Here is a 17709-nt window from a genome sequence, read left to right on the forward strand (position 1 = left end):
TAACTCAGCGGGTCAGGCAGCATCTGTGGAGAACATGGATAGGTGACGTTTCACAGAGTGCTGGAGTAACTCAGCGGGTCAGGCAGCATCTGTGGAGAACATGGATAGGTGACGTTTCACAGAGTGCTGGAGTAACTCAGCGGGTCAGGCAGCGGGTCAGGCAGGCAGACAAACAGTATTTCCCCTTAAAAATCTGATTGGACTAAGATTAAATGGGAGACATGGTGGTATTCATTAAAAAAAACACAGAGTGCTGGAGTAACTCAGCGGCTCAGGCAGCATCTGTGGAGAACATGGATAGGCAACAATTTGGATCAAGACCCTGCTTCAGATTGATTGTGATGGGGGGGAGGGGGGTGATAGCAGGAAGAGAGGTGGGGGTGGGGTAAAGTTGGCAAGTGATAGGTGGATACTCATAAGAGACTTTTATAGAAACGAGGAACTGCGGGTGCTAGTTTACAGAAAAAGGCACAAGGTGTTAACTCAGGCAGACAGGGATAGGTAACATCTTGGGTCAGATGGAACAGCTAGACAACAACGTGGAGCAGTCGAGTAGAGGACCAGTCCCTGCGGTCCACAATGCGCCCAACATGATGCCAGGTTACACTAATCTCAACTGCCTGCATATTATCCATATCCCTCTATTCCCTGCATATCCATCTACCTATCGAAAAGCCTCTCAAACTCCACTACAGTATCTGTTTCCACCTCCACCCCTGGCCACGAGGACCAGGATCCCACCACTCTCTGTGTAAAGAAACTTGCACCATATATCTTCTTCAAAATTTGCCCCTCTCACCCTTAAGGTATGCCTTCTCATCTTTGACATTTCCACCCTGGGACAATGGAAACATGTTCCCGATGTCGGGGGAGTCCAGAACCATAAGAATAAAGGGGAGGCCATTTTAAACTGAGGTGAGAAAAAACCTTTTTCACCCAGAGAATTTGTTGTGAATTTGTGGAATTCTCTGCCACAGAGGGCAGTGGAGGCCAATTCACTGGATGAATTTAAAAGAGAGTTAGATACGCTAGGGGCTAGCGGAATCAAGGGATATGAGGAGAAGGCAGGCACGGGTTACTGATTGTGGATGATCAGCCATGATCACAATGACTGGCGGTGCTGGCTCGAAGGGCCAAATGGCCTATTTTCCATGTTTCTATGTTTCCATAATGGTTTTCACTGCCTCCTCTACCCATGCCTCTCAGAATTTTATAAACTTCGTTCAAGTCTCCCTTCACGTCCGACACTCCAGAGAAAACAATCCAAGTTTGTCCAGCCTCTCATTATAGCTAATGCATTCCAAACCAGGCAGCATCCTGGCAAACCGCTTATACATCCTCTCCACATCCTTCTAGTAATGGAGCGACCAGAACCACACACAATACTTCAAATGTGGCCAAACCAAAGGCCCTCTTAAGCTGCAAGTGTGTAAGATATTGGGATACACCGGTGTCAGAGAATCATACAGTGTGGAAAAACAGGCCCTTCAGCTCAACATGTCCACACCATCTACATGCCCCAGGTATTTATTTCACAAAATGCTAGAGTAACTCAGCAGGTCAGGCAGCATCTCAGGAGAGAAGGAATGGGTGAGGTTTCGGGTCGAGCCCCACCTAGTCCCACCTGCCTGCGTTTGCCCCATATTCTTCCCTGGACCCAGCACACCGATACAATTATGAATAAAGCACATCAACGCCTCTACTTCCTGAGAAGACTACGGAGATTCGGTACGTCAGAGAGGATTCTCTTCAACATCCGCAGGTGTACAGTGGCGAGCATATTGACTGGTTGCATCACGGCCTGGTTCGGCAACTTGAATGCCCAGGGGCGGAAAAGATTACATAAAGTTGTGAACACTGCCCAGACCATCACCGGCTCTGACCTCCCCACCATCGAAGGGAGTTACCGGAGTCGCTGCTTCACAAAGGCAGGCAGCATCATCAGAGACCCACACCACCCTGGCCACACACTCATTTTACCCCTGCCACCGGGAAGAAGGTTCCGGAGCCTGAACACTAACGTCCAGGTTCAGGAACAGCTTCTTCCCTTCAGCCATCAGGCTATTAAACACCACAACCTCAAATAAGCTGTGCATTACTATAGACTATTATTATTATTATTATTGCACTACTTTTGTTTGTTTTTTGAGTATGTGTGCATGTATGTGTATATATATATATATATTTGGGCAGTTTGCAGCCCAGTGGTGTGAACATCGACTTCTCCAACTTTAGATAGTTCCTCTGTCCCTCTCTTCCCCTCCCTCTTCCCAGTTCTCCCTCTATCTTCCTGTCTCCACCTATATCCTTCCTTTGTCCCGCCCCCTGACATCAGACTGAAGAAGGGTCTCGACCCGAAACGTCACCCATTCCTTCTCTCCTGAGATGCTGCCTGACCTGCTGAGTTACTCCAGCATTTTGTGAATAAATATATATATATATACACACATACGGATCTGCGGGTCATTCGCCTTGTTGTGGTGAAGAGGCTTGCGTGCCCCCATGATTCCGAGAGTGATGCCGTGGGAAGCACTAGCTTCGGGTAGGACCACCCATGGCGGTAAGGTCGAGGATGAGAGTCCAGACTAAGAACGATCCAACATACAAGACTTCAACGGTGGACCAGGCGGACGGAGTTATCTTGAACTCAACGGCTGTGAAGGCGGATGAAGGCTGCAACAGATCCATCAGCTCCAATCGTCTTGGTTCCCTTGCCAATGGAATGAGTGGATTGATTTGTGAAGGAGCGTGTGCTTCTTGGAGTGCAACATGAAGTACACGTTAAACACACGCACGCACGCACAGGCGTCTTCGTTCTGACATCGGAACGTAGACCATCATCCTCGACCTCGAGGGATAGCCACGACGCTCCATATATGTGTGTGTGTGTATGAATGTGTGCAGATATACACACTGAACTTTTCTTTCTCTCTCGTTCATCATATTGTTTACAGTGTACTGTGCTTACACATTCTGTTGTGCTGAACAATTTAATTGTTCTATCTGGGACACATGACAATAAAACACTCTTGACTCTTGAACCTGTCCTATCCATGTACTTGTCTAAATGTTTCTTCAAAGTTGTGACAATACCTTCCTCAACTACCTCCTCTGGCAGCTCTATCCACACACCCACCACCACCACCCTCCGTGTAAAAAAGGTGCCCCATAGGTTCCTATTATATCTTTCCCCCTTCACCTTTAGGGGGATTTGTCTGCAAAGATTAAATATATTGCTATCCCAATAACATTTAGATTTTTGTTTTGTTCGCCCTGACTCCACTGCCTGCCGCTGGTTGGAATGTTTACATTGTCTAACTCTTAACAAAACACTGTTAATACCGATGGATATGTTTCTGTTTATTTGTGAGGCTTTAAAAATTAAATGTGTTTGGCCATCATGTTTAAAAAAACACATTTAGGACAGGAAAGACCTTGGGATTTCTATTTCAGGGCACACTGGTTAGCTGTGTTAGAGTGTCCTTTGTAGAGGCACTGAGTTGTTCTACACAGAAACAGGCCCTTCGACCGTCCTCATCTATTCTGACCAGCTTGCCCCATCTAAGCAGGCTGCATTTGCCCACGTCTGCCCTATATCTCACTGAATCCTTCCTATCCATGTTACCTGTCCAAGGGAGACACAAAAAGCTGGAGTAACTCAGCGGGACAGGCAGCATCTCTGGAGAGAAGGAACGGGAGGCGTTTCATATCGAGACCTTTCTTCTGAACCAGCACAGAAATAGAAAAATAGGTGCTGGAGTATGCCATTCAGCCCTTCAAGCCAGCACCGCCATTCGATATGATCATGGCCGGTCATCCAAAATCAGTACCCCGTTCCTGCCTTCTCCCCATACCCCTTGATTCTGCTAGCCCAAAGAGCTCTATCTAACCCTTGAATGCATCCAGTGAATCAGCCTCCACTGCCTTCTGAGGCAGAGAATTCCACAAATTCACAACTCTCTGGGTGAAAATGTTTTTCCACATCTCAGTTCCAAATGGACTACCCCTTATTATTAAACCGTGACCCCTGGTTCTGGACTCCCCCAACATCGGGAACATGTTTCCTGCATCTAGACTGTCCAATCCCTTAATAATTACAGTTGATGTGTACTCCTCCAAGTCCTGATCCTCAAAAATATCCCAGTTGGTCCTTTCGAAGCAATCCTGCAGCTGCGAGGAAGCTCCTTCAGGCCATGTCTTAACAGTCTTTATGGTGACTGGAGCTTCCCTCCTGAGTGGGGTGTATGCTGGAGTTAGGAATATGGACAGGTGATCTGACTGCCCCAGGTGTGGTAGTGGTGCTGACCTGAAACCCTTCTTAATATTTGAATAAACCTTGTCTAGTATCCCAATCAGAAACCCTGGATGACAAAGGATGTCAGGTCTCTCCTCAAGGACCGTAACACCGCCTTCAGGTCTAGTGATAGAGCTCTATACAGTGCTGGTAGAACCAACCTGAAGAGAGGCATCAAGGATGCCAAAGCGTCCTACCAGAGGAAGATTGAGGACCACTTTACCAACAATGACCCACGGCGGGTATGGCAAGGCATCCAGCACATCACCAACTACAAGACCAGCAACCGCACGACTGCCGACGGCGACGCCTCGCTGGCAGAGGAACTTAACTGTTTCTTTGCTCGTTTCGAGGTGAAAGCTACAGTGGCAGACATAACACTCTCTCCAGCACCTGACAGCAACACCTTCACTGTGCAGGAGTATGATGTTAAGCGCGTGCTCAGAGCAGTGAATCCCAGGAAAGCTGCAGGCCCCGATGGTGTGACGGGCAGAGTGCTGAGGGAATGTGCAGACCAATTATCTGAGGTCTTCACAAAAATCTTCAACCTGTCCCTTTTAAAATCCACCATCCCTCCCTGCCTGAAGTCCGCCACAATCATCCCACTGCCGAAAAAGTCTGTCATCAGCGGCCTTAACGACTACCGTCCGGTAGCACTCACACCGGTCATCACAAAGTGCTTCGAGAGACTGGTCCTGCAGCACATCAAAGCCAGCCTCCCACCCACCTTCGACCCACACCAGTTTGCCTACAGAGCAAATAGGTCTACAGGGGATGCCATCGACACTGCTCTTCACACTGCACTGACCCACCTTGAACACCAGGGGAGCTATGTGAGGATGCTCTTCCTCGACTTCAGCTCTGCCTTTAACACGGTCATCCCGAGCAGACTGGTCACCAAACTTTCCGACCTTGGATTTTCCCAAACCATCTGCCAATGGATCAAGGACTTCCTGACCAACCGCCCCCAGACCGTCAAAATAGGCCCTCACCTCTCCTCCACCATTACACTGAGCACCGGCTCACCACAGGGCTGTGTGTTGAGCCCCATCCTTTACTCCCGCTACACTCACGACTGCGCCCCCACCCATCCCACCAACACCATCATCAAGTTCGCGGATGACACGACTGTGGTTGGACTCATCTCAGGAGGAGATGAGACAGCCTATAGGGATGAAATCCAAAGTCTGGCAGCATGGTGTTCAGTGAACAATCTGGTCCTGAACTCCTCCAAAACAAAGGAACTTATAATTGACTTTAGAAAAACCAGTGTAGAATACGACCCACTCTACATCAATGGGGTCTGTGTGGAAAGGGTACCCGCTTTCAGGTTCCTGGGTACGCACATCACAGAGGATCTTACCTGGTCTACCAACACCATCACCACAGTAAAGAAGGCACAGCAGAGACTCCACTTCCTGAGGATCCTCAGGAAAACCAACCTGCAGGAGAAGCTCATGTTGTCCTTCTATCGCTGCTCCATCGAGAGTGTGCTGGCATACTGTATAACCACATGGTATGCCAGCTGTTCAGAAAAGGACAGGAAGGCCCTTCAGAGGGTCATCACGACGGCCCAGAAGATCATCGGCTGCTCACTGCCCTCCCTGGAGCACCTGTTCAGCCTACGCTGCCTCAGTAGAGCAGGCAAAATAATAAAAGATCCATCCCACCCCGGCCACCGTCTGTTTGTTCATCTGCCCTCTGGTCGACGTTTCAGGTCGATCAAATCCCGAACAAACAGACTTAAGAACAGTTTTTACCCCAGGGCCATACGAGAACTGAACACTACCTTTGCACTAGGCAACACCGTTAAAAAATCTTGTACTTAATATAATTGTATTTATGTATTTATTTGTTTTTGCATTTATTGCATATATGTTTGTACGCACCGTCAGGATTGGCTATTTTTAAATTTCGTTGTACTCGTTGCAATGACAATAAATGAATATTATTATTATTATTATTATGTTTCTATAAGATCCCCTCTCATCCTTCTAAATTCCAGTGAATGCAAGCCCAGTCGACCCATTCTTTCATAATTTGACAGTCCCGCCATCCCGGGAATTAACCTTGTGAACCTACGCTGCACTCCCTCAATAGCAAGAATTTCCTTCCTCAAATTAGGAGACCATAACTGCACACAATACTCCAGTTGTGGTCTCACCAGGGCCCTGCCCTGTACAACTGCAGAATAATAATAATAATAATAATAATAATAATATTCATTTATTGTCATTGCAACGAGTACAACGAAATTAAAAAATAGCCAATCCTGACGGTGCGTACAAACATATATGCAATAAATGCAAAAACAAATAAATACATAAATACAATTAAATACAATTATATTAAGTACAAGATTTTTTAACGGTGTTGCCTAGTGCAAAGGTAGAGTTCAGTTCTCGTATGGCCCTGGGGTAAAAACTGTTCTTAAGTCTGTTTGTTCGGGATTTGATCGACCTGAAACGTCGACCAGAGGGCAGATGAACAAACAGACGGTGGCCGGGGTGGGATGGATCTTTTATTATTTTGCCTGCTCTACTGAGGCAGCGTAGTCTGAACAGGTGCTCCAGGGAGGGCAGTGAGCAGCCGATGATCTTCTGGGCCGTCGTGATGACCCTCTGAAGGGCCTTCCTGTCCTTTTCTGAGCAGCTGGCATACCATGTGGTTATACAGTATGCCAGCACACTCTCGATGGAGCAGCGATAGAAGGACAACATGAGCTTCTCCTGCAGGTTGGTTTTCCTGAGGATCCTCAGGAAGTGGAGTCTCTGCTGTGCCTTCTTTACTGTGGTGATGGTGTTGGTAGACCAGGTAAGATCCTCTGCGATGTGCGTACCCAGGAACCTGAAAGCTGGTACCCTTTCCACACAGACCCCATTGATGTAGAGTGGGTCGTAATCTCCACTGGTTTTTCTAAAGTCAATTATAAGTTCCTTTGTTTTGGAGGAGTTCAGGACCAGATTGTTCACTGAACACCATGCTGCCAGCCTTTGGATTTCATCCCTATAGGCTGTCTCATCTCCTTCTGAGATGAGTCCAACCACAGTCGTGTCATCCGCGAACTTGATGATGGTGTTGGTGGGATGGGTGGGGGCGCAGTCGTGAGTGTAGAGGGAGTAAAGGATGGGGCTCAACACACAGCCCTGTGGTGAGCCGGTGCTCAGTGTAATGGTGGAGGAGAGGTGAGGGCCTATTTTGACGGTCTGGGGGCGGTTGGTCAGGAAGTCCTTGATCCATTGGCAGATGGTTTGGGAAAATCCAAGGTCGGAAAGTTTGGTGACCAGTCTGCTCGGGATGACCGTGTTAAAGGCAGAGCTGAAGTCGAGGAAGAGCATCCTCACATAGCTCCCCTGGTGTTCAAGGTGGGTCAGTGCAGTGTGAAGAGCAGTGTCGATGGCATCCCCTGTAGACCTATTTGCTCTGTAGGCAAACTGGTGTGGGTCGAAGGTGGGTGGGAGGCTGGCTTTGATGTGCTGCAGGACCAGTCTCTCGAAGCACTTTGTGATGACCGGTGTGAGTGCTACCGGACGGTAGTCGTTAAGGCCGCTGATGACAGACTTTTTCGGCAGTGGGATGATTGTGGCGGACTTCAGGCAGGGAGGGATGGTGGATTTTAAAAGGGACAGGTTGAAGATTTTTGTGAAGACCTCAGATAATTGGTCTGCACATTCCCTCAGCACTCTGCCCGTCACACCATCGGGGCCTGCAGCTTTCCTGGGATTCACTGCTCTGAGCACGCGCTTAACATCATACTCCTGCACAGTGAAGGTGTTGCTGTCAGGTGATGGAGAGGGTGTTATGTCTGCCACTGTAGCTTTCACCTCGAAACGAGCAAAGAAACAGTTAAGTTCCTCTGCCAGCGAGGCGTCGCCGTCGGCAGTCGTGCGGTTGCTGGTCTTGTAGTTGGTGATGTGCTGGATGCCTTGCCACACCCGCCGTGGGTCATTGTTGGAAAAGTGGTCCTCAATCTTCCTCTTGTCGGACGCTTTGGCATCCTTGATGCCTCTCTTCAGGTTGGTTCTAGCAGCACTGTATAGAGCTCTATCACTAGACCTGAAGGCAGTGTTACGGTCCTTGAGGAGAGACCTGACATCCTTTGTCATCCAGGGTTTTTGATTGGGATACAACCGGATGCGTTTGTCGACGGTGACATTGTCAACACAGTTTTTGATGTAGCAAAGTACAGTTGATGTGTACTCCTCCAAGTCATGATCCTCAAAAATATCCCAGTTGGTCCTTTCGAAGCAATCCTGCAGCTGCGAGGAAGCTCCTTCAGGCCATGTCTTAACAGTCTTTATGGTGACTGGAGCTTTTCTCCTGAGTGGGGTGTATGCTGGAGTTAGGAATATGGACAGGTGATCTGACTGCCCCAGGTGTGGTAGTGGTGCTGACCTGAAACCCTTCTTAATATTTGAGTAAACCTTGTCTAGTGTGTTTTTCCCCCTGGTAGCACATCTTATGTGTTGTTCAAGTTTCGGGAGAACTGACTTTAGGTCTGCATGGTTGAAGTCCCCGGCTATGATGTGGGCTGCTTCTGGATATGTGCTCTGTTGTGAGTTTATTGCACCGAGCAGGTAGCCTAAAGCTGTGCTAGGGTTAGCATTCGGTGGGATGTAGACTGCTGTTACTATAACCCCTGTAAATTCGCGAGGAAGGTAAAAAGGCCTGCATTTAACTGTTAGGGACTCCAGATCAGGAGAACAGTGGCTATCTATGAAGGACCTCTTTGCTCCTATACTCAAATCCTCTCATTATGAAGGCCAACATGCCATTAGCTTTCTTCACTGCCTGCTGTACCTGCATGCTTACTTTCAGTGACTGAAGAACAAGGACACCCAGATCTCGTTGTACTTCCCCTTTTCCTAACATGACACCATTCAGATAATAATCTGCCTTCCTGTTCTTGCCACCAAAGTGGATAACCTCACACTTATCCACATTAAACTGCATCTGCCATGCATCTGCCCACTCACACAACCTGTCCAAGTCACCCTGAACCCTCATAGCATCCTCTTCTCAGTTCACACTGCCACCCAGCTTTGTGTCATCTGCAAATTTACTGATGTTACTTTTAATTCATTCATCTAAATCATTAATTTATATTGTAAATAGCTATTGTCCCAGCACCGAGCCTTGTGGTACCCCACTAGTCACTGCCTGCCATTCTGAAAGGGACCCGTTAATCCCTACTCTTTGTTTCCTGTCTGCCAACCAACTTTCTATCCATGTCAGCACCCTACCCCCAATACCATGTGCTCTAATTTTGCCCACTAGTCTCCGGTGTGGGACCTTGTCGAAGGCTTTCTGAAAGTCCAGGTACACTACATCCACCAGCTCTCCCTTGTCCATTTTACTTGTTGCATCCTCAAAAAAATTCCAGAAGATTTGTCAAGCAGGATTTCCCCTTCATAAATCCATGCTGACTCGGAACGATCCTGTTACTGCTATCCACATGCACCGCTATTAAATCTTTGATAATTGACTCCAGCATTTTCCTCACCACTGATGTCAGACTAACTGGTCTATAATTCCCTGCTTTCTCTCTCCCTCCTTTCTTGAAAAATGGGATAACATTAGCTACCCTCCAATCCACAGGAACTGATCCAGAATCTATCGAACATTAGAAAATGATCACCAATGCGTCCACGATTTCTCGAGCCACCTCCTTGAGTACCCTGGGATGCAGACCATCAGGCCCTGGGGATTTATCAGCCATCAGTCTACCCAACACCATTTCCTGACCAATGTGAATTTCCTTCAGTTCCTCCATCACCCTAGGTCCTCTGTCCCCTAGTACATCTGGGAGATTGTGTCTTCCTGAATGAAGACAGAACAAAAGTACCTGTTCAACTCGTCTGCCATTTTCTTGTTCCCCATAATAAATTCACCTGTTTCTGTCTTCAACGGACCCACATTCCTCTTAACTCTTTTTTTCATCGTCACATACCTAAAGAAGCTTTTACTATCCTCCTTTATATTCTTGGCTAGCTTACCTTCATACTTCATCTTTTCTCCCCGTATTGCCTTTTTAGTTACCTTCTGTTGATCTTTAAAAGTCTCCCAATCCTCTGGCTTCCCGCTCATCTTTGCTATGTTATACTTCTCTTTTATTTTTATACTGTCCTTGACTTCCTTTGTCAGCCACAGTTGCCTCTTGCTCCCCTTAGAATCTTTCTTTCTCTTTGGAATGAACTGATCCTGCATCTTCTGTATTAGACAATAGACAATAGACAATAGACAATAGGTGCAGGAGTAGGCCATTCAGCCCTTCGAGCCAGCACCGCCATTCAATGCGATCATGGCTGATCACTCTCAATCAGTACCCCGTTCCTGCCTTCTCCCCATACCCCCTCACTCCGCTATCCTTAAGAGCTCTATCCAGCTCTCTCTTGAAAGCATCCAACGAACTGGCCTCCACTGCCTTCTGAGGCAGAGAATTCCACACCTTCACCACTCTCTGAAAAAGTTCTTCCTCATCTCCGTTCTAAATGGCCTACCCCTTATTCTTAAACTGTGGCCCCTTGTTCTGGACTCCCCCAACATTGGGAACATGTTTCCTGCCTCTAATGTGTCCAATCCCCTAATTATCTTATATGTTTCAATAAGATCCCCCCTCATCCTTCTAAATTCCAGTGTATACAAGCCTAATCGCTCCAGCCTTTCAACATACGACAGTCCCGCCATTCCGGGAATTAACCTAGTGAACCTACGCTGCACGCCCTCCATAGCAAGAATATCCTTCCTCAAATTTGGAGACCAAAACTGCACACAGTACTCCAGGTGCGGTCTCACCAGGGCCCGGTACAACTGTAGAAGGACCTCTTTGCTCCTATACTCAACTCCTCTTGTTATGAAGGCCAACATTCCATTGGCTTTCTTCACTGCCTGCTGTACCTGCATGCTTCCTTTCATTGACTGATGCACTAGGACACCCAGATCTCGTTGAACTCCCCCTCCTCCTAACTTGACACCATTCAGATAATAATCTGCCTTTCTATTCTTACTTCCAAAGTGAATAACCTCACACTTATCTACATTAAACTGCATCTGCCATGTATCCGCCCACTCACACAACCTGTCCAAGTCACCCTGCAGCCTTATTGCATCTTCCTCACAATTCACACTACCCCCCAGCTTAGTATCATCTGCAAATATTATTCCCAGAAATTCCTGCCATTGCTGTTCCACCGTCTTCCCTGCTAGGGTCTCTTTCCAGTCAACTTTGGCCAGCTCCTCCCTCATGCCTCCATAGTCCCCTTTGTTCAACTGCAATACTGACATGTCCGATTTTCCCTTCTCCCTCTCAAATTGCAGGTTAAAACTTATCATATTATGGTCACCACCTCATAATGGTTCCTTTTACCTTGAGTTCCCTTATCAAATCCGGTTCATTACACAACACTAAATGAAGAATTGCCTTCTCCCTGGTAGGCTCCAGTACAAGCTGCTCTAAGAATCCGTCTCGGAGGCACGCTACAAACACCCTTTGTTGGGGTCCAGTACCAACATGATTTTCCCAGTCTACCTGCATGTTAAAATCTCCCATAACCACTGTACCATTACCTTCGTTACAAGTTTATTTTAACTCTTGATTCAACTTGCACCCTATCTCCAGGCTACTGTTTGGGGGCCTGTAGATAACTCCCATTAGGGTCTTTTTACCCTTACAATTCCTCAGTTCTATCTATACTGATTCTACATCTTCTGATTCTATGTCACCCCTCGCAAAGGATTGAATTTGATTCCTTACCAACAGAGCCACCCCACCCCTTCTGCCTGCCTGTCTGTCTTTTCGATAGGACGTATACCCCTGAATATTCAGCTCCCAGCCCTGGTCGTCTTACAGCCATGTCTCTGTAATTCCCACAACATCATACTTGCCAATCTCTAACTGAGCCTCAAGCTCATCCACTTTATTTCTTATACTTTGCGCATTCATATACAACACTTTTAATTCGGTATTCACCTCCCCTCTCACACCGGTTCCTATTTCACCTGACCTTACTCTCTTATCCCTTCTTGAACTTTCCGTCCCATTAATTTGGGTGTCTTTCGTAACTTGTCCTGTACTCTTTAACTCCATCCTTACCCTTTAACTCCATCCTTAACTCCATCCTTATACTCCCAATTTGTCAACCCCTCCCTCTCCCCCCCCTCCTCCACTATTTAGTTTAAACCTACCTGTGTAGCACGAGCAAACTGATTTACAACTGTCTGGGTGAAAATGTTTCTCCTCATCTCAGTCCTAAATGGCCGACCCCTTATTCTTAAACTTTGACCCCCGGTTCTGGACTCCCCCAACATCGGGAACATTTTTCCTGCATCTAGCCTGTCCAATCCGTTAAGAATCTTATATGTTTCTAAAAGATCCCCTCTCTTCCTTCTAAATTCCTGTGAATATAAGCCAAGTCAACCCATTCTTTCATTATATGTCAGTCCTGGGAATTAACCTGGTGAACCTACGCTGAACTCCCTCAATAGCAATAATATCCTTCCTCAAATTAGGAGACCAAAATTGCACACAGTACTCCAGGTGCGGTCTCACCAGGGCCCTGCACAACTGCAATCGGACCTCCTTGCTCCTAAACTCAAATCCTCTCGCAATGAAGGCCAACATGCCATTAGCTTTCTTCACTGCCTGCTGTACCTGCATGCTTACTTTCAGTATAAGAAAATAACTGCAGATGCTGGTACAAATCGAAGGTATTTATTCACAAAGTGCTGGAGTAACTCAGCAGGTCAGGCAGCATCTCGGGAGAGAAGGAATGGGTGACGTTTCGGGTCGAGACCCTTCTTCAGACTTACTTTCAGTGACTGATGTACAAGCACACCCAAGGTATTTATTCACAAAATGCTGGAGTAACTCAGCAGGTCAGGCAGCATCTCGGGAGAGAAGGAATGGGTGACGTTTCGGGTCTAGACCCTTCTTCAGTCTGAAGAAGGGTGTCAACCCGAAACGTCACCCATTCCTTCTCTCCCGAGATGCTGCCTGACCTGCTGAGTTACTCCAGCATTTTGTGAATAAATACCTTCGATTTGTACCAGCATCTGCAGTTATTTTCTTATACTACAAGCACACCCAGGTCTCGTTGCACCTCCCCTTTTCCTAATCTGCAGTTCCTTCTTTCACATACCTGTCCAAGTGCCTTTTAAATGTTGTTATTGTACTCATCTCAACTACCTCCTCTGACAGCTCGTTCCATTCACCCACCACCCTCAGTGTGGGAAGGTTGCCCTTGCGCTGTCTTTGGTCCTTGAATCCCCTACCCTGGGTGAAAGACGATGTATTCACCTCAACTATTTCCTTCAGGTTTTCATACACCTTCATAAGACCATCCGTCTGCTTCCTGTGCTCCAAAGAATAAGGTCCCAGGCGGGTATTATAGGGTGGTAATGTCCCACACTGATGAACTGAGTATAAGACCAAGCAAGTTGTGCTAAATTGATGGTGATTCAGTGCAATTTATTGCCACAGACGGCTGTGGAGGCCAAGCCATTGGATTTTTCAAGAGCAGAGATTGACAGGTTTATGATTGGTACGGGTATCCAAGATTGTGGGGAGAAGGCAGGAGAATTGAGTTGAGAGGGAAAGATAGATCTGACATGATTGAATGGTGGGGTAGATTTGATGGACCGAAAGGCCTAATTCTGCTCCTCTGACTGATGAAATTAATTGATTGCTTGACACATACAGCAAGGAACCGAGTGTTTAATTTATAAATTAGATTCTGTGTTTAAACGGGTGCAGTCAGCTCTTCCAAAATTGTGAGCTAGTTTAAAACTGATAGTGATCCAGTCAACAAAATTCATCACGACATGATCATTGTACATTGAGTTCATTTGTTTTCTCTGAAGACCCTGGTGCCAAAAATACAGGTCACTGCTTTGATTTTTCCTTCCCGGTAATGTGTTCCGAATATATTAGTGAGAACGGAAGAATCTTGTAAAATTGGAACAAAGTATGGTTACATAACAGTTTGTTTTCAAGTCCTGATTAAATTGGGAAGGAGGCATCTTGAACAAACAATGTGAAGTGAAACGATGAAAGTTCTGTGGAAATGTAAGAACTAGACAAGTTACGGTGGTGCAGCGGTAGAGTTGCTGACTTACAGCACCGGAGACCCGGGTTCCATCCCGACTACGGGCGCTGTCTGTGCAGAGTTTGTACGTTCTCCCCGTGACCTGCGTGGGTTTTCTCCGGGTGCTCCGGTTTCCTCCCGCACTCCAAAGACGTACAGGTTTGTAGGTTAATTGGCTTTGGTATAATTGTAAATTGTCCCGAGAGTGTGTAGGATTGCGTTAGTGTGCGGGGATCGCTGGTCGACGCTGACTCGGTGGGCCGAATGGCCAGTTTCGTGCTGTAAATCTAAACTAAACGAAGCAAGACATTTCTCTTCAAAGTTGCAATATTACTGACAAAGAGACTTTAATGTCATTAATTATGTAAAAGATCTTGATAATTTTAGGATTTGCATATTTCCAGTGCTTTCTGCTGAAAAGAAATACATAATTGATTCAAGCTAACAGTACGTTTGGGGAGATAATTCCCTAAATACAGTGACATAGATCATACAACAGTACAGGACACAGAGTGCTGGAGTAACTCAGCGGGTCAGGCAGCATCTGTGGAGAACATGGATGGGTGACGTTTCAGAGTGCTGGAGTAACTCAGCGGGTCAGGCAGCATCTGTGGAGAACATGGATGGGTGACGTTTCACAGAGTGCTGGAGTAACTCAGCGGGTCAGGCAGCATCTGTGGAGAACATGGATAGGTGACGTTTCACAGAGTGCTGGAGTAACTCAGCGGGTCAGGCAGCATCTGTGGAGAACATGGATAGGTGATGTTTCACAGAGTGCTGGAATAACTCAGTGGGTCAAGCAGCATCTCTGGAGCATCTCTGGAAAACATAAAGAGGTGATGTTTCCGGTCATCTGCTGAAGTATCCCGATCAGAAAAGTCACCTATCCATGTTCTCCACAGATACTGCCTGATCCGCTGAGTTACTCCAGCACTCTGTGAAACGTCACCTATCCATGTTCTCCACAGATACTGCCTGATCCGCTGAGTTACTCCAGCACTCTGTGAAACGTCACCTATCCATGTTCTCCACAGATACTGTCTGACCCGCTGAGTTACTCCAGCATTTTGTGTTCTCTTTTGTTATTCAGCATCTGCAGGTCCTTTTTTCTATATGCAACTGCAACAGCCTCCTCTATGGCTCACCCTCAAAAATCATCAGTAAACTTCAATACATTCACAACTCCGCTGCCCGTCTACTCACCCACTCCCCGATCCGTGACCATATCACCCCCGTCCTTTACAAACTCCACTGGCTCCCCATCCCCCAGAGAATCCAGTACAAAATCCTCCTCATGACCTACAAAGCCCTCCATAACCTGGCCCCATCCTACCTGACTGACCTCCTCCACAGGCACACTCCCACCTGCACCCTCCGCTCTGCTGCTGCCAACCTCCTGTCCCCCCTCATCCGGACCAAACTCAGATCCTGGGGGGACAGGGCTTTCTCCATCGCTGCTCCCACCCTCTGGAACTCACTACCCCAATCCGTCAGAGACTCCTCCTCACTCACCACATTCAAAACATCATTGAAGTCTCACCTGTTCAGCACTGCCTTCAACCACTGACCGTCACCTCACCTTCTGTCTCCTTTTTCTGTCCGTTTACTTATTTATCTATTTATTCACTTCTCTATGTTCTAGTAATCCCTGTAAAGCGTCTATGAGTGTTTGAAAAGCGCTATATAAATGTAATGCATTATTATTATTATTATTATTATATAGAATAGTACAGTACAGAACAGGCCCTTTGGCCCACAATGTTTGTGTCGAACATAATGCCAAGATAAACTAATCTCCTCTGCCTGCACACGAGCCATATCCCCCCATTCCCTGCACATCCATCTGCCTTCATCACCACCCCTGGTAGTGTTTCCAGGCAGAAAACCGAAGGACTGGGTGAAATTTAGAATTCAGCAGAGGAGGACAAAGTGGTTATGTGGCATTCAAGAGAGAGCTAGATAGAGCTCTTAAGGATAGCGGAGTCAGGGGGCATAGGGAGAAGGCAGGAACGGGGTACTGATTGAGAATGATCAGCCATGATCACATTGAATGGCGGTGCTGGCTTGAAGGGCCGAATGGGCTACTCCTGCACCTATTGTCTATTGTTAATTAAGGGGTGGAAAAAAGAACATGAAAGGAAGCTTGTGGGGAATATATAAACGGACTACTTGGTAAATGTAAAAAAAGGAAAATTGGCATGGTAGATGAATTTTTTGTTGTTGTCCCTAGTGGGTGTAGGATAGTGTTAGTGTGCGGGGATCGCTGGTCGGTGCGGACCCGGTGGGCCGAAAGGGCCTGTTTCTGCGCTGTATCTCTAAAACTAAACTAAACAAAGTGGGTGCAAATGAAAGCTTGCTGGCCTTTGTAGCACAAGCTTGGTTTATTTTAGATTGTACGTTCCCTCATGTTGTAGAACTCTCCACTTTTCAATGCGGCAGTTACAGCGGGGAACATGTAAGTCTGTGATCAGCTTTGTGTGTATGTGGGAGGAGAGGGGAATGTTTCGGCTCAAGTGTGTCTGGAACCCAGGCAACCACCAGCAACACCACTGTTTACAGCTGCGTGATCTTCCTTTGCATTCATTCATCGCCTTGGTCTGCGCAGTTACATAGAAACATAGAAAATAGGTGCAGGAGGAGGCCATTTGGCCCTTCGAGCCAGCACCGCCATTCATTGTGATCATGGCTGATCATTTACAATCAGTAACCCGTGCCTGCCTTCTCCCCATATCCCTTGATTCCACTAGCCCCTAGAGCTCTATTTAAATCTCTTTTAAATTCATCCGGTGAATCGGCCTCCACTGCCTTCTGTGGCAGAGAATTCCACAAATTCACAACTCTCTGGGTGAAAAAGTTCCTTCTCACCTCAGTTTTAAATGGCCTCCCCTTTATTCTTAGACTGTGTGGCCCTTGGTTCTGGACTCCCCCAACATTGGGAACATTTTTCCTGCATCTAGCTTGTCCAGAAAATGCTGGAGTAACTCAGCAGGTCAGGCAGCATCTCGGGAGAAAAGGAATGGGTAACGTTTCGGGTCGAGACCCTTCTTCAGACTGACTACGGGTGCTGTCTGTACGGAGTTTGTACGTTCTCCACGTGACCTGCGTGGGTTTTCTCCGAGATCTTCGGTTTCCTCCCACACTCCAAAGACGTACAGGTACATAGGTTAATTGGCTTGGTAAATGTAAAAATTGTCCGTAGTGGGTATAGGATAGTGGTAATGTGCAGGGATCGCTGGGCGGCGCGGACCCGGTGGGCCGAAAGGGCCTGTTTCCGTGCTGTATCTCTAAAAAATATATTTTTTAAAGTCACCTATTCCTTCTCTCCCAGATGCT

The 17709-nt window shown here is 47.0% G+C and overlaps 1 protein-coding gene across 3 annotated transcripts in view; it reads left to right on the forward strand.

Moving 5' to 3' along the window:
- Window positions 1–17709, forward strand: part of fars2 (phenylalanyl-tRNA synthetase 2, mitochondrial) — a 368551-nt gene that overhangs the window by 197634 nt on the left and 153208 nt on the right. The window lies entirely within an intron of this gene.

Source organism: Rhinoraja longicauda, chromosome 2 (assembly GCF_053455715.1).
Source record: "Rhinoraja longicauda isolate Sanriku21f chromosome 2, sRhiLon1.1, whole genome shotgun sequence".
Lineage (NCBI taxonomy): Eukaryota > Metazoa > Chordata > Chondrichthyes > Rajiformes > Arhynchobatidae > Rhinoraja > Rhinoraja longicauda.